The sequence below is a fragment of the Macrotis lagotis genome, chromosome X, assembly GCF_037893015.1.
Source record: "Macrotis lagotis isolate mMagLag1 chromosome X, bilby.v1.9.chrom.fasta, whole genome shotgun sequence".
Classification (NCBI taxonomy): domain Eukaryota; kingdom Metazoa; phylum Chordata; class Mammalia; order Peramelemorphia; family Peramelidae; genus Macrotis; species Macrotis lagotis.
Genome location: NC_133666.1, coordinates 463,051,433 through 463,077,135, shown reverse-complemented (window position 1 = coordinate 463,077,135; position 25,703 = coordinate 463,051,433). Strand labels below are relative to the sequence as shown.

The window sequence follows — 25,703 nt, the reverse complement described above, 5'->3', positions numbered from 1 at the left end:
TGTGAATGTGTCTTCTGTGAATGTATCTTAACCAATAATCCAATCCAATAAGTATTCATTAAGCTTCTCCTATATTCCAGGCTCTGGACTAAGCCCTGGGTATACAATTAATAAAAAGAAAAGACAGTCCCTGACTTCAAGGAGCACACAAATATGATGTAGAGGAAGAGATAACATATAAAAGGAGGTAGGAAAGAGGGTAGGAGAGACACCAGAGAGTATTCAGCTGGGACATCTAGTTCTGTGGAGTTGAAACCATGGAGAACAGCAAATACAGAGTGGAGTGAACTAAAAAAAATGAAGGAAAAGAAAAAAATTGAGTTTTTGACAAATAGAAAGAAAAGCCTTAGTCTTCCAATCATAGGAGAGAAGAGCTGAAGGAGAGGATGTCAGTCAAGGCTTGAATGAGCAGCATGGTGACAAGATTAAAGGAGTTGAGATTAACTTGTGAGGGGTATCTTGTTCTGTGGAGCTGAAAACAGAGAAATGCAGAGTTAGAATGAGCAAACTAATAGCCTTTGGGCAGAGACCTTCAGGAGGCTAGGTGGCTCTGTTGTTAGAGTATAGGTCTTCCTGAATTCAGATCTGCTCTTCAATACTTAAGAGCTATGTGACCCTGGACAAGTCACTAAATCCTGTTTGCTTCATCTTCCTCATCTATAATTTACTCAACCACTCTTTGCCAAGAAGATCCCAAATGGGGTCCTAAGCGTCAGACATAATTGAACAACAACATAGAGTGGAGTCCATGCTTATTAAGTTTTGCAAGCCACTTAACACCCATCTCTTTCCTGCATTCTACTGAAAAAATGCATATATATATATATATATATATATATATAAACACATACATATATACTGAATAGTAATAATTAGTTAGCATATATTAGCTAATTATTACTATTCCACTTTCATATAGGTTGTCTTAGGGATTCTTGCAGGGCAATGGCTTGAATTACATATTACTTCTTTTCTCCCGTTTTTCTTTTCCTGAAGAGTAAAATAGTTGTTTCCTTGAGAAGTTGGAAGTAAAGAGCCATTGGTAACAGTGCCATTTTGTGATCAGGATAACCTGAGAAACATTTTTATTTTTTACATGTATGTGTTTTTCCTGTTTTTTTGTTTTTACACAAGATAATAGGGTTAAATAACTTGCCCAAGATCACATAACTAGGTAATTATTAAGTGTCTGAGGCCGAATTTGAACTCAGGTCCTCTTGACTCCAGGGTCAGGGCTCTATCCATCAAGCCACCTGGCTGTCCCTGGTTTTTTTTTTTAATTTTACATGGGGTTTATTTCATCTGAATGGGGAGTTTTTAGAGAGTAATTTCAAAGAAACCCTACTCTGCTACTTATAGGTCTTAGATAGTTGCATGGGACTCTATAGGGTTAAGTGAATTGCCCTGAGTCTGCCATTATATGTCCACTTAACCCTGATCTTTCCAACTCTGAGTCAATACTCTGTCTCCTATGCTATGTTGTCTCTCAGACTTTTTATTTATTATTTCTAGCACTTAGTACAGTGCCTGACACCTAGTAGGTACTTAATAAATATTAGTTGATTGATTGATTAATTGATTTAAAACAACAACAGACTAAAGGTATAATGTTTTACCCCAAAGTTGTCAAATTATTTCAAAGCAGGTAACTCTGGTAATTTTAAAAAATCTGATCTCATCTGAAAATTCAAAGTTATTCTCAATTACCGCCCCCCCCATAAATCTAGGTTCATAAGGAGAATGCTATATATCATTTAAAAATGTGATACCTTCCCCCTTCACTGCACTTGTAGGGAGCTGTGGGTGTGGACAGATATAGTCAGTATGTCAGTTGATTTTGATGTACTGCTCTTTTTTCCCCTTGCTTGCTTAATCTTTATTAGGAGGGATAGCTGATTGGATGGGAGAGAGTTACTTGGAAATGAATGTGATATAAGAATAAAAGTCATCGATAAAAGTTAAATTAAATTTTTAAAAAATAGTTAAAAAAATCAAAAGATGGGACCTTGCCTTGAAATGATTTGAATTGTCCAATTCAATGCTTAAACTCACAGGGACCATCTGTCCTATGAGATAGCAATGCTTCTTAATACTTCTCAACATGGATGAAATCAAGAAAGTGACACAATTATTATTATTTTCCAGTCTGAAAATTTTCATTTAAAACCAGACGATGACAAATCAATTCTCAAGTCATGCATTTTCATTAAAGAAAGTGGAGGAAAAGCATCAAACCCTAGAGATTCTTAGTTATGTTCTTAAAAAAATAAAACTCAAATAAATCTCTTGCGTCTGGGGGATTTTTCCCCCCTCTCTTAAGTCCTTTCTAAATTATTTTCCTAAAGGAAATTAGAAACATAGTGATTGTGATGAGACCTCCTCTGACAGAGGAGGGGGCTGGCCCTCAGGCTGATGTAGGAGCAATGGACCTGAACAGATTGATTGGAATAACCACCAATCAATGTGCAATTCAATACTTTAATGACTGAGTTTCTCTCTTGGCTCTTGTTTTTAATTCTCTGATCCCATGAGATTCACTTTCTTATCCTAATCTAACCTTTTTGGAAGAAGACAAAGCCATAACTTGGAGGGAGAAGCTAAAAGGGCAAAAGATTAAAGACTGACGCATGGATTGATTACTGTTGGAATTTATACAAACTTATTATTATGATCATCATTATGATCATTTTGGTATGCTTGCTGTAGCAGGAACAATTGGTCCCTGCAATAGAGACAATTTTAATGCAGACACAGAAATTACTTTCTTGCTATATCCAGAAATTTTGACACTATACTTAAATGCAAAGCCTCTGTATGATCTCTAACTGGAAACTTAGAAAGAGTGTGACTAGGGAGAAAGCCCAGAGGCAATGTGAGGATTTACCCTTCTAAAGGTATCTCATCTGTAAAACAAAAAGGGTAGGAGTATATGTCCTCTATGGTCCCTTCCATTTCTTCATCTGTTTCTCTGATCCTAAGAATGTGTTTAGCTTGTGTCCTCCAAAGACTGGGGCATAAGTTTAGTTTTCTCACAGGAAGAAGAAAGAGAAGAATTGAACTATGACCTCTAGCACCAATGCCAGCTAAAGATGGCACCAAGAAAAGGAAGAAAAACGTCCTTTCTTGAGGGAACTTCTTTCTCTTTTGTTGCTGAGTCATTTCAATTCTGTCTGACTCTTAGAAACCCCATTTCAATTTTTTGTTTTTTTAGCAGCAAAGATTATGGAGTGGTTTGCTTTTTTGTTCTCCCATTTTATAGATGAGGAAACTGAAGCTAGTAGGATTAAATAAGTATGTGAGGCCAGATTTGAATTCAGGAAGATGAGTTTTCCTGATTTCCAGTCTGGTGCTCTATCTGCTGCATTACCTAGCTGCCCTCTTTCTAGCTCATTTCTAAATAAAGAGGAATAGTTAAAAGGAAGTAATGTGTCTCCCCAGAGGAGAAGAGGGAGTGTGCTTGGTCTAAGCACTTTTGAAGACAGAGAGAAATGTCAGTATTTTTGTTTATTCTTTTCTTTCAGACGCTAAATGCAATCCCTTTCTAATTACAACATAATTCCTAACATGTTTTTAAAGTCAGGGTTTTGGAGTCCCTGGTGGAAATGAGATAAGTGTTATTGAACTGCCCGGGCTGTTTTGGATGCAGTCTCCTAAGCACCTCATTCTGTCCCTTTCTTCCTTTCAACCCTTGAGCTCATGCTAATTCAGACTTGGGAGTTAGTCTAAAGGTCTCCATCTGTATTTGCCTTTATGAAGTTATTGGTGGGAAACTGCAGGTTCTTTCATGTAGCTTTCTGACAACAATATGTGAGGGGAAAGCAGATGCTGTAGCAAAAAGAGGGTCAGAGTTACTATACAGTAATGGGGTCAGACAGACTTGACTTGAAAGAAGATCTCTGAAAAATGTACACACTGACCACAATCATGTAAAAAAAGGCACAAAACTGAAAGATTTAACAACTTGAAGTAAAGTGATGCCCAGTTCCAGTTTTCAGGGAATAATGGTAAACCTCAAAGAGAGGTGTAGGTGCAGAACAAGGCAAAATTTTTCTGATTTGATCAATGTGCTGATTTGTTTTGTTTGATTATGTTGTTGTTCAGATGTTTCAGTTAGCTCCAATGCTTTGCTACGCCATTTGGGATTTTCTTGACAAAGATACAGGAGTGGTTTGCCATTTCATTCTCCAGCTCATTTTATGGATGAGGCAACTGAAGCAAACAGGGTTAAATGATTTGCCTAGTATCACACAGCTAATAAGCATTTGAGGTTGCATTTGAACTCATATCTTCCTGACTCCAGATTTGGTGCTCTCTCCACTGAACCACCTAGCTACCCCTTACTTTATTACATTTATTTATTTATTTATTTATTTGTTCACAGAAGGATTCTGATGGTGATAATGAGATGTTGTCACTGGGAAGTGACAATGATGGAAGAAAAAAAAGAAAGAAAAGATCATTAATAAAACATAAAAAGGAAGCACCCCTCCCCCCATGTAGCTCTCTGCTCATTATATTTTCTGGGTTACTGATAGAATTTTTAGAAAATATGAATAATGATGGTAATAATAGCTTGCAAATTTAAAAGCCACCTTATATATGATATCTCATTTGAGCCTCACAACAAACTTAGTAAGAGTTTGTAGTGTTCTTTGAACCTAGCTGTTCCTGTCCTCATGCCCAACCCTCAAACCACTTCACCACACTGCAGATTAGGTCTCTGAGTCTTGGAATAAAATTGAGAAGCAAGCACAAAGAGGGCAGTTGTGAGCTGGGAATAATACAGACTTCTCTGACCTTTGGGGTGAATAAGAGGAACTGAAAACCAGATGTGCTTGATTATGGTCTTTCATAGTCCAGTGGTTCCAGGGAATTGGTTTGATGTTATTATGTTGTAAAAATGTTGCAGCCAATTGTAGCCCAGAAAAAACAGAATTTATGATATATGCTCTTATACACACACACATACAATCAAACTTTGATTAACAGTCTGCTATAAATCTCATATATATTCACCTCTTTAAAAAAACTATTTGAAGAATGATGTGATCAGGGCAACTTCAGGTACCCTTGGGAATATACATTTCTTCTCTGAAAAATCCATCATAAGGTAAATAGGTTCTGTATTATCTTCCATGAGCTTCCATTTGGAGGAGGAGCAAAGTCTTAGACCAAGTAGCCTGTTGTGAATAGAGACTTACTGGGACAAATGAGATCCTTAGGCTGGGGGACCCCATGCTCTTAAGGATTTTTCCCTGAACATGCCTGCTATTTCTCTTTCCAGGACTGTAGTGTGCTTTTCCAGTCTAGTTCACATGGAGACAGGCAGGCGGTATGGCAGTTTCTAATGCTACTGGATCCCTTCTCATTAAAAGCTAGCAAAAAAGGACTGGAGCCTTCCGCTGAATCTGGTATTAAAATAGGGAACCAATGTAGTCAGCAGTGAATAACAGTGATTCAGACTTAGAGGTTTATCTAGAAGGGCACTGCAGTATTAATCATTTACAATGTTCATGCAGTCATAGTCAGAGACAGATAGAATGATTTAGAATAAATTAGACCTGATGAACACATTTTATTATTTCAAAATGAATTTTTTGGAAGAAGAAACATAATCTCCTGATAAGGTCAAGATGGAAAAGCCCATTTGGACTACAAACCTGGAGTTGGTCAGGAATTCAGCTTACATAAAGGCCCAGATTTGCACATGACAGGGATAAAATAAATATCTTTTTGAATTTAATTAAAGAGGAGAGTTGAAGTAATTATTTAGTTAAGTGAAGTTAAATCCCAGGAAATGCCTCTATCATCTGGTGGGAGATTTGGTCAATGACAGTCATTCAGTGACTCATAATACATACTTACTAATCTTTTTTAGTCTAAACTTCTTTCTTATTCAATTCTTATTATAATGTTCCTCCATAGCATACTGATATGATGTAGATGTTGGGGGGACACTTGGTGTCCTTTAATCCCTTTTTATTGGGAAGACCAAAGCTGGTGGATCTTGAGTTTGGGAATTCTAAGCCAGAAAGGAGCTAAAGTCAAGTGGGTGTCTGTACTAAGTCTGGCACTAATTTAGTGAACTTCCAGGAGCAGGAGACCACCAGTTTGCTTAAGGAGGGGCAAAATAGATTAAGTTAGAAATTGAATAGGTCAAAACTTTTGTGCTGATCAAGAGTGTAGAAAGGTTGATGAGTGACACTGGACAAGATAAAGAAATACAATCTTTAAAAATACATGTTGAAGGGCAGCTAGGTGGTGCAGTGGATAGAGAATCAGCCTTGGAGTCAGGAGTACCTGAGTTCAAATCTGACCTCAGACACTTAATAATTACCTAGCTGTGTGGCCTTGGGCAAGCCACTTAACCCCATTGCCTAGCAAAAACCTAAAAAAATAAAAAATAAATAAAAAATAAAAATACATGTTGAATGACATAGATTTGTAAAGACTACTTTGCCCAACTGTGATCATAGAATTAATTCCCTAAAAAAAAGTATCCAAAGTGCCTTGATTTTTTTTGATCTTTTATAAATCTTTTTTTTTCATGAAGGTGGAGTGGATAACATAGATAACAACATGACTTTTCTCTGTATAAAATTAATAATGAATCAGAGGTGAAGAAGTCTTCCCCACTGGCTTTCTAATCCTTCAGAAATGCTCTCCTGCATCTGTTAGGAGTGTTCTTTGGCATGTTAGATTCATTCAAGACTTCATCTAGAATTTCTGTGGCATTGACATATTATATCACTTTTCATTAGTGTGCACTCACATTACTATCTCATTTGCATTGTTCATGCATAAGATATAAAAGAGGAGTAACCTTTACTAACTCTAAAATTTGTTCTGGTATCTTAGGAGGGCTTACTCCAAAGATGAAAATTCTTCACTTGCAGAAAAGGAACATAACTTGTCAGGTGAATGTCATAGGTTATGCTTTGTTTGATTTTTAATAGGGGACCCAAGGAACTTTAAAAAATTCATCTCTATTGTTATAAGATTAGAGAGCCTATGTAGTATCTTTTACATGGGCAGTTATGTGGCACGGAGGATAGAATATCAGACCTAGAGCTAGAAAGACTTCTCTTCTGGGTTCAAATCTTGTTCAGATACTAACCAGCTATGTGACCCTGTTTGCCTCAGTATCCTCACTTATAAATGGAGCTGGAGAAGAAAATGGCAAACCACTCCAGTGTCTTTGCCAGGAAAATCCCAAATAGGGTCATGGAGAGTCAGTCATGACTGAAAACAACTGAACATAGCATCAGCACAATGCATCTACATTTTGATGAAATCTCTTCTGGAATGTTTCCTTTTTTAGCATTATGAACAAAACCCTGTTCCCATTATTTGAAATATGAGGGGTGGTAGTGGGTGAATAGGGGACAGGAATATGTTTACCTTAGTTTCTTCATCTGTAAAATGGGTACAAGAATAGTACCTACCTCCTAAGATTATTATGATGATCAAATAAAATAATATTTATAAAAGGTTTAGCACAGTTCATGCTACAAAGTAATCTTTATATAAGTGCCAATTATTATTATTGCTATTATTGTTGTTTTATTATTATAGAGATGTGTAGATACAGATCTAGAACCACAAAAATCAATTTATCATTCAGGATTATGAAGTTCTACTACTCACTTTGAGCTATTCAAAGTACTGGGGAAACAAAGTAAAAGTAAAAACAATTCCTTCTATTAAAAAAAATTTGTCTATGCAAACACTAAGCTTTATACCTTAAGTTACAGGTAAATATGTGACCCCCCCCCTGAAAATTTAAGCATGACATTTTCCAGTCATTAAATTAATTCTAGTCCTTCTTGCCCTCTATATTTGACTTATTGATCCCCATCTCTTAGAGTTGCTCTCCTCAAACTGTTTCTCTTCTTGTTCTCTTCCTGTTTGACTTTTTTTCTCTCAGTCTCCTTTGATCGTTCTTCATGTACATCATACCTACTAAACAAAGGTGTCTCCCAAGGCCTCATCTGTTCCCATGAAGCAGTGATGATTTCTGTACAGTTGATTCTCTAAACTTTCTCCTGAGCTCTCTAATTTCATGACAATACCTACTTTTTGAACATATCAAACTCAATATGTTCAACACTGAACTCATTTCCCCCTCTAAATCCTCCATACGTCCCATCTTTTTTCTTTATTATGGAGCACACCAATATCCTTCCAGTTACCCAGATTCACCACAAGGGTGTCATTCCACACTCTACTGTTGCTCAAAAATTCAATCCATTGCCACATCTTATTATTTCTATCTTTAGGACATCTCTTACATGTTTTCTTCTTTTCACTCACACAGCCACCCCTCTAGTTTAGTCTTTTCTACTGCTCATCTATATTATTACAACAACCTTCTGATTGTTTTCTCCTCCTTCTAATTTATTCTCTGCTCAGTTACCAAAGTAATTTCCCTAAAGCAGAGGTTTGATCATCTCATTACCTGGTTTGCTGAACTCCAGTGACTCTATCACTAGGATTAAATATACCACCAAGATATTATATTATAAGATCATATATTGCATTGTATCATATTGTATCATACTATACTGTATCATATCATATCGTATAATATCACATTAAATTTTTATTATATTACATTATATTATTATATATTATGTATATTATTATATTAAATATTACCACCAGGATAAAATATGATCTCTTCTGTTTAGCTTGTAAAGCTCCTCACTAACTGAATACTTTCTACCTTTCCAGGGAAAATAACACCTTTCCAAGTTGGAAAGTTAGAATGGTGCCAGTTGGAAAGGACCTTGAATGTTAAGTAAATAGATTAAGACTTAGTAGGCAGTAGGGAACTAATGAAAAAGTTAAATCAGAAGACTGACTATTTTATATATATATATATATATATATATATATATATATAATATATATGTATACATATATATATATGTATGAGTTGTTTATTTTTTCTAGCAGTTATGTGAAGTAGAGAGATGGGATTTTTAGGTTAGGAAGTTCATGTAATGAAAAGAGAAGAGAGAACTAAAGGTGAGAGATGTTGAGAGGCAGAATTGGCAGGATTTGGTAAGTGGATAAGACAGCCAAAGTGAAAAGAAGAATTCAACCAACTCCAGGGTTTTGAAGATGGCAGAATGGATAAATGATGGTATCACTAAAAGAAATAGTGAAGTTAGAAATAAATATAGGTTTAAGGGGAAATATATTAAATTTGGTTTGGGAAAGTTGAGTTTGAGATACTGGAATGATATCCAGACAAAGATTTCTTACAGAAAGTTAAAGATTGCTTCAGCCGGGATAAGAATCAAAGATGAATCAGTGATTCAACTGCATATAAATAGAAGTTAGTTGAGATTGTTGATCAATAGAATACAGAGAGAGAAAGGAAGTGAACCAAAGGGACCACCTTAAAGGTCAAGAAGAGTTAAGGAGCTGTTCTGGTTGTCCTTCATTCTTAAAGAGTCCACAACATCTGGAAGGTGATGCCAAGATATGCAAATGAATAGGATTTAAGAGAGGGAGAGTTGTTTAAAGTCACTAGCCTAACTTTGTTCTCTGGAGCCAAAAGGGTCTAGTGGCAAGATATAAATCAGGATAACTGGAGAGAGAGTCCTAATGCAGTAGGAGACCTTGTCCCTTTTAAGGTGAGGTTTTTAACAGCAAGTCTCAATTTGTCTGAGGCAATGCCCATACAATAATTAAGGCTAAGTAAGAAATGAATCAAAGAATGGCCTCTATTTTACATATATATATATATATATATATACATATCTCAACCTGGGAGAGGAAGACCCTTAGGGTTTTTTGGTCAAAATAGAAACATGAGGAACCAGGGAAAGAGACAAAGTTGAAACAAGTCAGAAATAGAATCATATCCTGATATTTTCACTTTAAACTATTCATACAAAACCTGTTATTCACGCTTTATGTTAGTCAGGTTAATCATATGGTATTATTCTACAGTTTTAAACCTATTATACATAACTTCAAATATAGTACATAGGTGCCTCAAGGAAGAGGAGTACAATGGATATAGTGTTGACTCTAAAGTCACAGTGAGTTCAAATCTCACCTCTGATGCTTACTCCCTGTGTAAATCAATTAGACACAATCTTCCTAAACTGTGCAGGGGATTGAAATGGATTACCTTTAAGGACTGTTTCAATCAAGAAAACTATGATCTTATGAGTTCAGATGTTAACCAAGGAAGAAGAAGCAATGCTGCCCTAATCCTCCTATATTTTTCACATTTTTTTGTTGTTGTTGGTTACATACAAATGTCCTTTTTTTTTTTTTTTTTTTTTTTTGCTTAAGATAAAAACAAACTTTGTATGAGGCTATAATCTGTGTGGCTTCCACAACTCTCCAAGCTCATAGTAGTATTTGATATTAGTTCTGATATTGGGGCATAGATAAGAGTATTTTTCTGTGTAATAATTCTGCTTGAGATGTTGTGGTATGGAGTTGTCATATTCACAGCCCCTGGGATAACATTCAGCCTGCAAAGCTCTCAAATACAGGTCTGATCAGATCAAATGAAATTGAGAAATGTTTAAAAAAATAAATAAAAGTATCAATTAACATTTTCTAGATCAATATGTGACCCACAGAGATGCTTTTTTAAGTTTGATGACACCCCCCCCCCAATGTAGAGAATAGAGATTCTACATCCAGAGCTAGGAAGATCTGTGTTTAAGTCTGAGGGGACCCTAGGCAAGTTAAGGACTCAGTACCCCCAGCAGCTCTTTAAGACTATAAGTTGCAGCCAAAAAGCTAAAGTACAGGTCCAGTTCCCAGCCCTTTGACTTGGGTGTGTGTGTGTGTGTGTGTGTGTGTGTGTGTGTGTGTGTATGTGAATACCTCTCTCTCTCTCTCTCTCTCTCTCTCTCTCTCTCTCTCTCTCTAATTGGGCACACTGATGCTTAGAGAGAACATTTGAGTCTAAGTTCTCTTTGCATTCTCTTTATGAAGTCAGTAAAGGTGCTTTATGCATCCAACTTCTCTGAAGGTATAGTGAAGATTTCTCTTGCCCTTATCCACTCCAAATTCGAAGTTTGAGAGTCACTCTACTTTCTGTTTCTTTTTCATTGCTTCTCCCATCAGCTTTGCCTCTTATTGAAGTGGTTAACAACAATTTGACAAGCTGATCAGTCACAGAGGATTTAGAGCTAGAAGGATCTTTAGATATAATCTAGTCCAAGTTTATCATTTTACAGATGATGAAGCTAAAACCCTTAAAAGCAGAAAAATCTTAAGTTGAAAAGCCAGGATATGAAATGAGTCCTCTGATCCTAAATGCAGCATTCCTTTCCCTCCTCCCTGTGTATGTTCAAAATAATTATTGGGGCTTTGGTTCTCTTAAATCCTGGGTTTTTTTTTTCCTTTCTTTCCTGATCACTAGAATTATTTCCCCTGACTCATCCTCAGGATCAGTCCAAGGAAATGGATAGTTAGAGACAGTGGTCTGTGACCAAAAAAGGGTCCAGATGGGTTAGGGGAAGTCAAGATGACAGATTCAGTAGTGATGGCTCAGAAAAAAGTGGTGGATCCTATTTATCCTTAGGTCACAAGGTCAGAGACAGGAAATATATCTGAGGGTCTATATTTGGGAATGCTAAGAGTAAAATATATAGGGATGGTGGAGTGTCAGTTATGCATCCAAGGAACTGGACATGATCCTGTGTGTCCTTGGGCAAGTCAGCTGCCTTCAGTTTCACTTTCATCATCTGTAAAAACAGACCATTAAGGTCACTTCCATGATCCTGTCCAAAGCAGAATTGAATTCATTCAAAAGGAATAATTGCCAAATGCATTCATTCATTTCAATGATCATTTCAATCCTACTGTTTAGGAAAATTTGAACTCCTCCCCCCACCTTGGCTGCCTTTGATCTTTTGCCCAGGCTTCAGATGATGACATGTTCCCCCTGATGCTAGATCTTCTTTTATTGAAAATAGCTATATTAAACTGGTAGCAAACATTGCTAAGGGGTGGTTTGTTGCCATGAAAAGAAGAGTTTCAGGGGAAAAAAAAGACTTGAATTTGCATTATGGCCATGCTAACTTATTCATATGAACTTGGGGGAGTAGCTTTCTATCATTTTTTTCCTTTCTTTTTTTTTTAAGAGAAGATTTTGGACTAGGAGATATCTTAAAACTCTATGATCCAAGTGTTTTTTGTTTTGTTTTTGTTTAGTTTTTTGTTTTTTGTTTGACTACTTTCAAATTAAGGAGTAGCATGGTATCATGGTTAGAATTTCAGATTTGGAGTTTAAGGGTATAGATTTGAAATTATCTACCATATCCTGAATGATTAGAGGCCAGCCTCTCTCAGCATTAGTTTTCTTTTCTTCAAAATTGAAGCAAGGTAGGGGCAGCTAGGTGGCACAGTTAATAGAGCACTGGCCCTGGAGTCAGAAGGACTTGAGTTCAAATCTAACATCAGACACTTAATGATTGCCTAGCTGTGTCACCTTGGGCAAGTCACAGAACTCCATTGCCTTAAATAAAAAATAAAAATAAAAATTGAAGCTGGGTAGAATTGGACTAGGGGCAAGTAGGTTATACAGTGAATAGAGTTCAGAATTGGAGTCAGAAGGACTTGAGCTCAAATCCAGCCTCAGACGCTTACTCTGTGTGACCTGGGCAAGTCACTTATCCCTGTTTGCCTCAGTTTCCTCTATAAAATGAGTTGGAGAAGGAAATGGGAAACTATTCTAGTATCTTTGCCAACAAAACCCCAAAACACAAAAAAATTGGACATGAGGGGCAGCTAGTACATAGAGTGCAAGGTATAAAGCACAGGCCCTGGAAGACTGGTAGATCTGAATCCAAATCCAGGTCAAATATTTGGCATTAACCATTGTGTGATCCTGGAGAAGTCACTTACCCTGACTGACTTATTCCCTCCCCACCAAAAAAAAAAAAAAAAGAAATGGGCATAAATAATTTTATGATGGGAGCTTTTTTGTAACAGTAGGTTCAGGGATTCAGACAAACCAAAGGAATGTTGGAAAGTCCAGGGGAGCAGATTCACACAGTTTATTTTGTAACTGTGGAGGCAGAGGGTTTTTAGGGGGTATAGGGACTACACATCCATACATATATCTGCCTACAAATCAATGCACTGCTGCAAGTATCTGCAGTCCCCAAGTTGCCAAATTCACCCTCTCTGCCCACAGGGCAGGACATTTATAGGGACATAGACCAAAGATTGCACCAGGCCAATTTTGAGGGTTAAATAAATCTTAAGACAGAAACAAGTTGCATTAAGGGAATTCACATCCTTACCCATATATGGCATTCACATTTAGCCCAATATGCCTTGCTTTACACTTATCAACAAAATAATAACAATAAAAATTTGAATTAAATTATTTTTAAGTTCTCTTTGTAACGCTCAGCTTCAAATCATTTGTTCTATTCCAGAAGTTTGAGAATTCATGAGTTTAGATTCTGAGAAGAGCAAGACCAACTCCATCCTGGAGCAACCTTGACAATTAGAACAGTAAATTCTAAATTTCTAAAGAGAGGGAACTGGGTTCATGTAATTAACAGAGTACTATATCAAAGCTAGTGCTTTGGATGGCCACCTTTGTGATTGGTTTAAAGATGTTTTATCTCTAATTTAAAATGTTCATTAAAGTCTTAATTCATTGAAGGAGACGCCTTAAGAAGTATAGGTCTAAAATAAAACTAAGATAAGAAATGTGTGTAGCAGCTTGGAAAAAATTCATCTTGCAGAGGAAGATGCCAATAAAATATAGATGACTTATTGATCAAAAGGAGGGAATGGGACATCAAACTTTGATCCACTATTTATTGTAAAGGAAGGATAAGAACCAACAGGGAACAAAGTCACATCTCAACAAGTCAGTAAATCAAAACAGTTATATTAAGCACCTAGTGTGTGCAGACCACTGTGTTAAGTGCTAGAGAAGATGCAAACTTTAATCAATAAACAAGGAGTTTTGAAGTTTACTATGTACCACACACTATGGTCCATGTTGGGATGCAGAGACAAAATTGAAATAGTCCTTGCTCTCAAGGAACTCACAAAGGGAGTTGTGGGGAAGGTCCCATTGAAGGAATCTGGTGACAAATTCCTGATAAAGAGTTAGTAGAGGAATTAAACACAGCTGTGTGACCCTGGGCAACTCACTTAACCCTGCCTCAGGTTCCTCATATGTAAAATGAGCTAGAGAAGAGAATGTCAAACCATTTCAGTATCTTTGACAAGAAAACTCCAAATGGGGACACGAAAAGTTAGACATGACTGAAAACAAATCAACAATAATGAAGCATGGCTGACTTGGTCTTCTCCACAAAATGAAGGAAAAAGGGAACTGATTAGGTTGAGAGATGAGAGTCCCAGACACTAAGGAAACTTCTAGAATAAAAATCGTAAAGTCCATCAAAGTATCACACTCAATACATGTCAGAGGAGGGACACATATAAGCATCATAGGCAGGTACACATAGAATCATATTCAAAATACATTTAAATAAAATACAAATTAACTGCTGGTGGGAAGAGGGAATCAGAAAAGGTCTCATGTAGCAAATGGTCTTAGACCTGAGCTTTGAAGGAAGATAGGCATTCTATAAAATGGAGATAATAGAAGAGTGAATTCCAGGCCCAAAGAACAGAGGTACACATGGAACCCAGAACTGGATGAAAGATTGCTGCATATGAAGGCTAGCAAACAGGCCAGTTTGACTGGATCATAGAGTATAAGAAGGTGAATAATGTGTTTTGCTGTGAGGATTAGATGTATGTAATCTTAGTAAAGTGTTTAGAGCAATACAGTTGGCACTTAATAAATACTTGGTTCCTTCCTGTTAAAAAAAAATGTCAAATGGTGGATGAACAGACCATGAAGAGCTTTAAACATCAAACAAAAAAGATTCTGATTTATTCTAAAGGCAGTTAGGTGGCACAATGGATAAAGTGTCAGAACTGGAGTCAGGAAAGTTCATTTTCCTGAGTTCAAATCAAGACTCAGACACTTACTAGTTGTTTTACCCTGGGTAAGTCACTCAACCTTGCTTGCCTCTTTTTTCCTCATCTGTAAATGAGTTGGAGAAGGAAATGGAAAACCACTTCATTATCTTTGTCAAGAAATCCCAAATGGGGTCTCACTAGTCATAACTGAAAGAATGACTTAAACAACAATAAAGCCAATTAGAAGCCATCATAACCTCTTGAGCATAGAGCTTGTTGCATAGTAGGCACTTTAAAATGTTTGTTGACTGACTCATTGTTGACATCAGAAGGATTCTTTGGAATTCTCAATTTGGCAACTATGTGGAGGATCATTGGAGAGGGGAGAAACATGAGGCAGGAAGAATAGGTTCTTACCATATCTAATCAAGAGGACATGATTTGAACTGGGGAGTGGCCAAGGGAGAGATGTGGACCTAGAATCAATAAAACTTTACAACTGACTAGATATGGGTATGAGAGAAAAGGAATTCAGAATGACTTTAAGAGTTTGAATCTTGAGGCGGCTAGGTGGTGCAGTGGATAAAGCACTGGCCCTGGAGTCAGGAGTACCTGGGTTCAAATCTGGTCTCAGACACTTAATAATTATGTAGCTGTGTGACCTTGGGCAAGCCACTTAACCCCACATTGCCTTGCAAAAACCTAAAGAGCTTGAATCTGGATGACTAAAAGAATGGTGGTACGCTCAGCAGAAATAGAAATATTAAGAGTGTGTTTTAGATAAAATATAATGATCAGTTTTGGATATGTTTGAATGTGCTGAGTTTGGACTGGAGCTCAGAAGACAGATGAAGTTTGTATACATAGATCAAACAGTTATCAATTTAGAAATGATAAGTGAACCCATAAGAGCTTATGGAATCTCCAAGAAAGAGAGTAGAAAAATAAGAAAGCCCAGGATAAGGCCTTGGGGTATACTGACAGGGAGATGTATGATTCAACACAACAGATTGAGAAGGAATAATCAGAGGTAGGAGAACCAAGAGAGAACAGTGTCACAAAAACCCAGTGATGAGAGATACAGTAATAGATGATTATGGTTCAGTAGAAGCATTTTACAATTCTTCATTGTAGTAGTAATGTAGTGGTTATAAATACTTATTTTCTTTAAGGTCTTTAAAAAACTCTGAATCTATGGTAATATTAATCAATTAACAATCACTTAACTTACTGTTCCAATTACTGTGCTAGGACTAGGAAATAAACTCAAAGATTGAAACTATCTCTATTCCAAAACCTCTTATTTTAATAAAAGAGATAATAAGCATTTATATAAGTGGATACAGAATATATATATATAAATAAATATATACCAAGTAATTAAATACAAAGAAATTTGAGAGGGAGGCACTAGCAGTCAGGTTGGGGAAGTCAGGTAATCAAAAAGTAGTCAGGTAGAAAGGGAGGGCTTCAGCTATATGTGCCTGGATGGCAGAGAGGGATTCTATGAGATAGAAGAGAGGAGGGAGTGCCTTCTAGGCATGGGTGGATAGCCAAGGAAAAAAGAAAGAGAGGAGAGATGGAATGTTCAATATGAGGGAAAGAGGCTAATTTGGTGGATCATTGAGTTGCAGGCAAGTGATTAATGCCCAATGAGGCTAGAAGATTGAGGCCAGATTATAACGGATTCAAAAGTCAATTAAAGGGGTTGATACTTGGATGTTTTTTTTATTTTTGAAGAAGACCATAACTTCAGGGAAGAGATGCCATGAGAAACAGATGAATTGAATTTAAATGAAGGGGATTGTGCTAAATCCCAGCCTCACTTTCTCCTCCAGAGTCATCTGGTCCATTGGCCAGATGTGAATCAGAATGACTGAAGATGGCCATGGATGCTGGGGGATCAGGTTTAATGTTTTACCCAAGGTCACATAGCTAGCAAGCATCAAGTGTCTGAGGTTGGATTCAAGATCCCATCTTCTTGATTCTAAGGCCAGTGGCTATCTACTGTAGCACCTAGATGCCCCAATACCTTTTCTTTAAAAGTAATAGGCAACTCCTGGAGTTTTTGAATGACATGATCTAATCTACCCTCAAGAAATCTACTTTGCAGTCACATCTCGGATGGATTGGGTGAAGAGATACTTGAGGCAAGGAGACCAGTTAGAAGACTATATAATCTAATGCCTCTGCATTGTGATCTTAACTAAGATAGTTGCCATTTGGGTAGAGAAGAGGGTCATATGGATGACATGTGGTAGAGGTAAAAATGGTAAAATATGACAACTGACTGGATAAATAGGGTGTGAGAAATAGTGAGGAGATGAGGATAATTTCAAGGTTATTAACCTATGAATAGAAAAAAAGACAGTTTGAAAGAGGAAAGAGATTGGTAAGAGGGAGGGGAGAAAGAGAATAAGTTTAATGAACTATGAAGGGATATGCTAGTGTCAAAATCCTTAGCACTTATCTATAGGACAAGAATAGTGTGATCCATGTATGCACAAGAGACATGGAATTGATGCTGGATTGTTGGAACTGTTCATAATAGCTCAGAAAAACTGCTGAAACTCTATTTTCTTCCTCCCTTTTCCCATCCCATTTTCTTCTCAGGATTATTTATACCTGATCACCCAATTTCCATTTCTGAAAACTGTATTTACTTTACTATTTACTTTGTCATTTAACTATGATAAATGTACTTAACTATCACCTTGCTGATCTAAGTGTGTAAGTGTCATTACCCAAAATTCAACAGAGAAAATAGGGCAACCTACTAAAGATTTTGGTGGGGGTGAAGGTAGAATCAATTTTACAACTGCAGCATATTTTGCCATCAAAGTTCCTGGCTGTGGAGGGTCAGAACAAATGAAAGAGGATTATTGATTCATTTTTAAAAATAATTTCTCACACACACATATACAGAGAGAGAGAGAGAGAGAGAGAGAGAGAGAGAGAGAGAGAGAGAGAGAGAGAGAGTTATCTTTTCCTGAAGGAGGCTGTGTGAAGAACTGGTACCCTTGTGAGAAGTGGAGTCTTGGCCACTTAAGTTTCTTATTATTTTTTCTGAGGCCTTTGAAAGGAAAACCATTTCTACAGAGGGGAGGAATAAAGGGGCTTCCAATGGATAAGAAAGAGTAGTGCAATCCATATAGGGTGAAATGAATAAGGGGGAGTTACAACACCATAAAAAAAATTTTCTGGCACAGGTTAGAACAAAATCATGACACTACTGCTAGGTGGGAATATTTCTCTTGTGGCTTCCACATGACAAATAATAACTATTACAGTATTCCAGATGCTTCTTTGAAAATCATAACTAGAATGAACATTACACTCTTCCAGACTCTTTTTAAAGCCCATTTTACAGTCACATTGCTTCCAGTCTCAACTCTCATTTTTATGTTCTTGGCACAACAGAGGCAAGTTAAATGGGGTTGAAGATATTTTGTAATCAATTGAAGTCAACTCAAGTTAAATATGTATGAAGGTTATAGGATCGAAGTCTTTTATGCCAAAAAATGGGAGCTTAATTTGTGTATTTGTGTCATATGGGCATTGTTAGAGAAACTCCTCAACTTGCAGTATATTTTGGATTTTTCTCTCAAAATTATATGAAGTAAGTGCATGGGATTGCATTACTTATCCTAATTTTTAAAACTTATCAGTGCAAGAACCCATATGATGCCTTAGAACCAATGTCAGTTTTGTCAATTCTTTAAATGAATATCTAAATAGTCTGTTTTCACCTATTTCTTAACACCTTAGGATTTCTGTCATACTAAAATGTGAAGAAGTTGGCAATGCTCTGCTTCAACCCAGGCTGCCTGAGATTCATTCTCCACTATCACCATTCTCCAGTAGGACTATATGAAGGAGGAAAGCAAGAGGATGACTGACTTGTATAGAAGTGCAGTTCAATTTTCTTCTGAAAAATGAAATATTAATGGTCTGTGGAAGGAACTAAATGCCTTCCTTCTCAACCAGAAATAGGCCAGGCTTTCATTCCTTCCTGCATTCATCTCTCCTTTTCCTAGAAAAAGACTGGCTTTAATTTAAAAGGAACTCTCATAAGTGAGAAAGTTAACAAAGGACAGAACATGGCAAAAGAACCAGATTCAACATTCTGGAGATAGGGAAGTAATGGGAAGAAGAAACTCATATAAAAATAATATATTAGAATAATAGATCTAGAAAGGGCTTTAAAAGTCATTTAATTTCAACTCCATTTTAGAAACAAGGTAACTGAGACCTAGAAAGGTCAAGCAACTTGGCCAAGATATTTTCTAATGAGATAAAACATAGTGAAAATTTAGTTACTGGGCATTATCAAGAAATAGTAGAGGATGGGGGAAGACAGATATAGAGAAATGGTGAGAGAAGAAGAGATGGAGACAAAGAGACAAGAAAAAGGAATAAGACAGAGAGGAAACTCAGCAAGGTTTCTGAGTGTGGGATTGTACTAATCCATCTAGAATCCCAATAAGAATTCCATTATGATGTTGAATTATACCATTCAGATACAGATAATAATTTTGTTTCAATGGAAAATGTATGAATTTGGAATCAGAAAAACTAGAATCAAATTCTGACTCTCATAGTTAATACATGTATGTCCTAGATAAACCAGTCATGTCTTTGAGTCTTATGCTAATCTAACAACTCTATAGTACAAGCAGTGTTTGGAGTTAGGTAAAGAACTTGTAGCATCAGCAATGTATAGTTCTGAATTGCCAGTGTAAGAGCTGTACAGCACTCAATGAAGCCTAAAGGAAAGAGCAGTATCCACTTAGGGTCAGTTCTGACTTAAAAATAAATTAGGTTAGACTTTAGACTGGGAACTGTGAATCATCAAGTTGGGGACGAGGCTAAAATGCTTTGCAATCCAGCCCCCAAGGAAATCACAATCAGAGAGGAAGGAGTTAGAAAGTGAATGATAGGAAAAATGGAGGGGGGGGGTACTGGGAGAGGCTGAGATAACCCAAGATTACAGGAAAAAGAAAACTCAAAGAAAAAATTAAAATGTGTACTTTACATAGAAGTAAAAGATAATCTAGAAGAATTGAAATAAAAATCAATAAATTTAAAAGAAAATATTCTCACAATGTAAGTAAAACATATTGAACTCAAAGACAAGATACACAAAGACAATCTAAGGATCATAGGTCCTCCAGAAGAACATAATAAGACAAAAAAAAGATAAAGGTCACTGATCTTAAAGAGTATATTGTCCAGTAAGGGAAATGGATTTTATAGAGTCAGTAAAAAGGACCCATTAAAAGTTTCTAGCATAAAAGTAGATGTTTATAGCTGGGTATTAGACTGATTAGTCTGACATTAGTATGAAGGATGGCTTGAAGAAAAAAGGAGCAAAAGTTGGGAAATAATAATAACAATAATAATAATAGATCCTATTTATAATTTACTTCAAGGTTTACAAAGTGCTTTATGAATATTATCTCATTTCTAGACTTTTGAAGTGATTTTGATTCAATTCAGTACAATGTCATTAAGTCCAATGAACATTTTTGGGGTGCCTATTGGCAAAAGCAAGCAGATAAAGAGTCTATTTCAATGTTGAGAGGGTCCGAGTTCAAGATTCATTTCTGATTTCTCTTGTTTGGTTCTTGGATAGGTCATTTAATTTTTCAGTATCCCTAGGCAATTTTTAAAAACTATAAATTGCAGTTGTTGCTGTTATTTTTCAGTCTCATCTGACTCTTCATGACCCCATTTGAGATTTTCCTGGAAAAACTATTGGAGTGGTTTTTCATTTTCTTCTCCATCTCTTTTTAAAGATAAGAAATTGAGGCAAACAGAGTTACTCTTGCCCAAGTCTGGGGTTAGATTTGAATTCATGAAGATGAGTCTTCCTGACTCCAGGCTCAACATACTATCCATTATGCTACCTAGTCTTGCCCTGAACCACCCAATATTTGCTAATTTACATTTGGAGAGGTACTTAAAATCCAATAAGATCAAGGTTTGGGGAGAGAGTTGAGATGGTTGAATGGAGAGAAGATAGGAGACCCAACAGACCATTATGGAATACTTAAATTTAAGGGTGAAGATGAGTAAAAGAAACCACTAAAGCAGACAAAGAAGGAGTAGTAAGAGAAAGAGAAGAGCAAGGAAAGGTGGAAGAGAAGAAACAGTATAGAGGTTGGAAGGGAAATTTAAAAGTGTGATGTCACAGAAGTCAAGAAAAGATAGAAGATTATGAAAGGAGTTGTGGTCAGCACTGTTAAGTGCTGTAGAAAGAAAAGGATTAATATATACTAAAATATTTATGCCAGTACATTTTGTGGCAGCAAAGAGCTAGAAACAAAATAGGAGCTACTGATAGGGGAAAGGTGAATAAATCATGAAATATGAAGTCTATGGAATGGTACTACCTCCTATGAAATGACAGAAATGATATATTTAGAGAGGGAAGACATAAACTGATGCAGAGTGAAGTAAGCAGAACCAGAATAATATGCAAAATAACTACTATATATATATTTTTTGTGTATGAAACTGAATGTTTATTCTATTTAGCATTTTTAAAAGAGTATAATAATAAATTTAACATTCTAATTTTTTCTGTCTGATATTTTCTGTATGTTTTATTTTATATTTTTATAAGTCTATTATTAATTTAATGTTTATTTATTCTCATTTTGTACAAATAATGTTTTTATACATTAATAAACTATTCTTGTTTAAGAGTAAACAAAATACCCCCCTCCCCCCAAAAAATATAGACTCGCTTGAGCGATAAAGCAATGGCAACGGTGGAAAAATATAGATATATATTTTAAAAAATGATGTTATTATGATCAGGTTTAGTGTAGAGAAGACTAAAATAAAAACACTTAATACTCACCCACCTTTTTTTGGCAGAAGGGAAAAGAAATGTTGAACATTGCATATATGCAACCAGACATTTTTGATGTCATTTCAAACTGCTCTTTTTTAAAACATTTTTAAGGAAATATAAAGGAAAGATAGGGAGATAGTTGGGTCAGAAAGGGAAAGATATTTGTTAGGAAACAAGTAATATAAAAAAATAATATTCACTAACATTTATGGAGTACTTAGTAAGTGACAGGCACTATGCTCAGTACTTTGAACTCAAGTCTTCTTGACGCTAGACCTAGTACAGTAAAGCATCAATAATAGCATGATTAAAAAAAGAAATATAATGACTTAGTCATTCTTGAAAACTAAACAAAAAATGGGGACACATTAAATTATTTTCTAGCCCACTGTTCAATTTACTTTAGGACTACTAGGATATGAAACCTAGTATTAAGCCTAGGATATAAAGACTGATGCTTATTTTCAAAGTTGATTTAGACCACTTGTTAGTTAGTTTTCTCTCTGCTACTGTTTCAGTGGTTTTTCAAGTTCCTAAAGAGTCATTACGCTACATATGCAAAGCCAGATCTGAGTGGCTGCACAGCTGCAGAGGCTCATTGATATTTAGTGGTGAACAAATCTCCCCATTTTGAAAACTCAGCTGTTTCAAAATACTGAATGCAAAATCATTGGTGAGTTACAATGTGTTAAATTGCTCTAATTAAATGCCTCTATACCATGACACAGTTCATGATATTTCATTGCAAAAATTATAGCTCGAGTACCTACAGTGGTGTACACTAAGTTCTTTCTTTCTTTCTTTGGAAGCAAAAAAGAAAGGCACAAATAGGACTTAGTAATATAATTGCATTCTGGGAAGTTTCACCATTTGAATTCTTTTAGCCCTTTTATAACCTTTAGCAAATGATTTTTAGTACAATGTCTCACATTGTCTGTATGTTTTTCATCTATTTGCCAGAAGAATGGGGAACAAATTACTTTTAAATGAAATTTCAAGCTGATGACAAGTTTCTTGATGACTGGGATGCTGTTGTTGTTGATGTTTTCCTCATTTGGTTCCTTTATACCAAACTCTAACAAACAGTGGCATCAATGTAGCCTGGAATACTAAACGCCCAATAAACTCTCTTTGCAATCATTGTGAAAGGCTCTTGTGACCAGGTCCTAATAGAATGTATTAACTTTCACATTAAAATAAATCCTCCTGAAAAAATGAACCTGACCTTAGTTTTGGCCCTTATGATGTGATGCATAGTACTATTCATAAGAGAGACAGAGAACTCCTTTTCACTCTACAATATAAACCTCTAAATTGGTCAAGATCTCTATAGACTAATATGTTGGTCAAATCTAAAAAGAAACTCAGTAGGAATAAATATTATGTTTGATTCTTGAATTCAAACAATTTACCCTGTAAGTTCAGGATGGAGAGGATATGACTAAACAACATTTTATATAAAAAAGATCTAGCAAATCTGAGAACTTCAAATTTCTGGTCAACAGTATGGCATGGAAACTTGATAAGCTAACATGATGTCAGATTACTTTAAGGAAGGGTCAGAGGTGTGTCCAACACAGTTCTATGTGCTTTATAAATATCTCATTTGAGCTATACAGCAACCCTAGGAGGTAGGTGCTTTTATTATGCCCAACTATAGATGAAACCCAGGTAAACAGCTGTTAAATATCCTTTCCCGATTCACAAAACTGGTACATATCTGAGACTGCCTTTGTACTCAGGTTTTCCTAAGTCCAAGCCCATGCTCTCTGTCCACTATGGCACTTTAGGAAAGCAATATTTTTAATGCATTTTGCCTTAGAAGATATCTATAGTATTATTTTCAGTTCTAGGAACCACATTTTTGAAAGTATATTGAAAAGGTAGAGGTGATATGGTTTAATGGATAGGAAATAGGCTGTCGAGTCAGAAAAACTGGATTTAGGTCCTGCTTCTGACAGTGATTTTTGTGACTATGGGCTTCTCTAAGGTGTCAAATGGAGCTGATCTGAGTTAAACATTGTAAGTTCTTCATCTTTCATCCAATTAAAAAAAAAAGACAAGGGTTGGGGGGTGGAGCCAAGATGGCAATGTGAAGGCAGCAATTCCTAGAAACTCCTTCCCCAAAAAGCTACCCCCCCCAAAAGACAATCTGGAGAGCACCTGGAATAAAGTGAAGGGGATTCCAAACCATGCCACACAATCCTCAATTGAATCACAGAATCTCATCATTAGAAGGGATTTCACAAAGGATCAAGCTCAAGTCAAAGCAGAACAGGAATCTCCTCCAAACATATTCCTAAAGTATCCAATTTTTACTTGAAGGAACTGGGAGGAAGTCAGATGACCTAAAAGTTGTCTTTTAAAAATGACACAGTGAAGAGGTCATGGAGCTCTAAACTGGAAGTGATCAACAGATATCAGAGAGAAGCAGATTTGAGGCACATCTAAGGGAAAACTGAACAGTCTCAAAATGGAATATTCTGCCTTGGAACAGAATGAATGTCTCATTACTCATGGGGTTCAAATGGAACCTGCTTAGTCAATTGTAAGGGCTTGCTGTACAGGAGATCCATGACTGGGTTTGAGTCAGACAAGAGAGATGATGTGATTGATTCAGTACCCTCATTGAAACCCCAAGCTGAATTTCTACTTCTTTTTAAAATATTTTTTGAATTCCAACTTCTTTATGAGATTATTTCTGTCAATGATTAGATTAGCTTTCCAGTTTATTCTTAAGTACAAATAGTAAGAAAGATTGATATTTGCCTCTTTAGCAGGACCAACATATAATATCCTACTAAAATATAATTTATGAGCCTGACTTGGCAGTCACAGTTCCCAGTGAAGTCCATTATTCAGATTGTCGGTATGAGTTTTGCTTGAATAAGACCATAGCATTCAGTCATAGACATGATAGATATTCTTAGTTCAAGGGTATATGGGTGGGTATTCAAGGAGGACTAGCACCTCCAGTGTGAGGGCATACTGATCCCTTTTCAGAGCTACTCATCTAATTTAGTGTCTGTCTAACATTGTCCACTCACCTGTGAATCCAAAAAGGTATTGCATTTATGACAGCCACATCCGGTAAAACCATCTCAGCAGACAGGCAGGATGAATTCCCCAGGTTGAGGGGAACTGACAGGTCAGAAAACCAATGGTGAGTTAGTGAGTTGTCACCAATAAGGTGAAGACTGCCTTCCCTTCCCAACCTCTCTCCCATGAAATGCACAGATGAAAACAATCTGTTCCAACAGCCAAAAAAGCACTTGAAGTAGGCACTGTGGAGTTTTTAGAGCTGGTTCAGACATGGAAGACTCCCAGGTCAGCATCTTTTTTTTTTTACCTGATTTACAGATTTTTTAAAAAAAAAATTCTGTCAATTTGAAAATTTTCCAGAAAAAGGATTTTCTTGATTAGTTTACCCATAAATCAGGTCCCCATCTTTTCTTATCTTTAGTCATCCTGACTTTTGTCTTGCCACTGAACTTCAATGATGCAGAAAGAGAGAGTAAGGCTGACAACTTTGTGCAATTTAAATACAATTCATTTTTTTTTTAGGTTTTTGCAAAACAAATGTGTGCCCAAGGCCACACAGCTAGGTAATTATTAAGTGTCTGAGGTTGGATTTGAACTCAGGTACTCCTGAATCCAGGGATGGTGTTCTATCCACTGTACCACCTAACCACCCCAATAGAATTCATTTTTAAGGCAAGATATTACCTTGTAATTTTATTGGTCCTCTTTGAAAATGAAGGTAAAACCACAAAAACATCCTGAGTTCAAATCCCATTGCTAATATTGACTTTCTTCATAAGACATTTAATCTCTGTGTCTTCATCTAGAAAGTTTGACTCTTAAGTTTGACCTTTTCCACAAGGATACAGAGCAATTT

The 25,703-nt window shown here is 36.3% G+C and overlaps 1 protein-coding gene across 1 annotated transcript in view; it reads right to left on the bottom strand.

Moving 5' to 3' along the window:
• The window catches only part of LOC141501859 (uncharacterized), a 148,201-nt gene extending 123,060 nt beyond the window's left edge, over positions 1–25,141 (bottom strand). The window contains exon 1 of the mRNA XM_074206234.1: positions 24,853–25,141. The gene's annotated coding sequence lies outside the window, so the exon portion shown is untranslated. The remainder of the gene's footprint in view (positions 1–24,852) is intronic.
• Between the last annotated feature and the right edge of the window lie 562 nt (positions 25,142–25,703).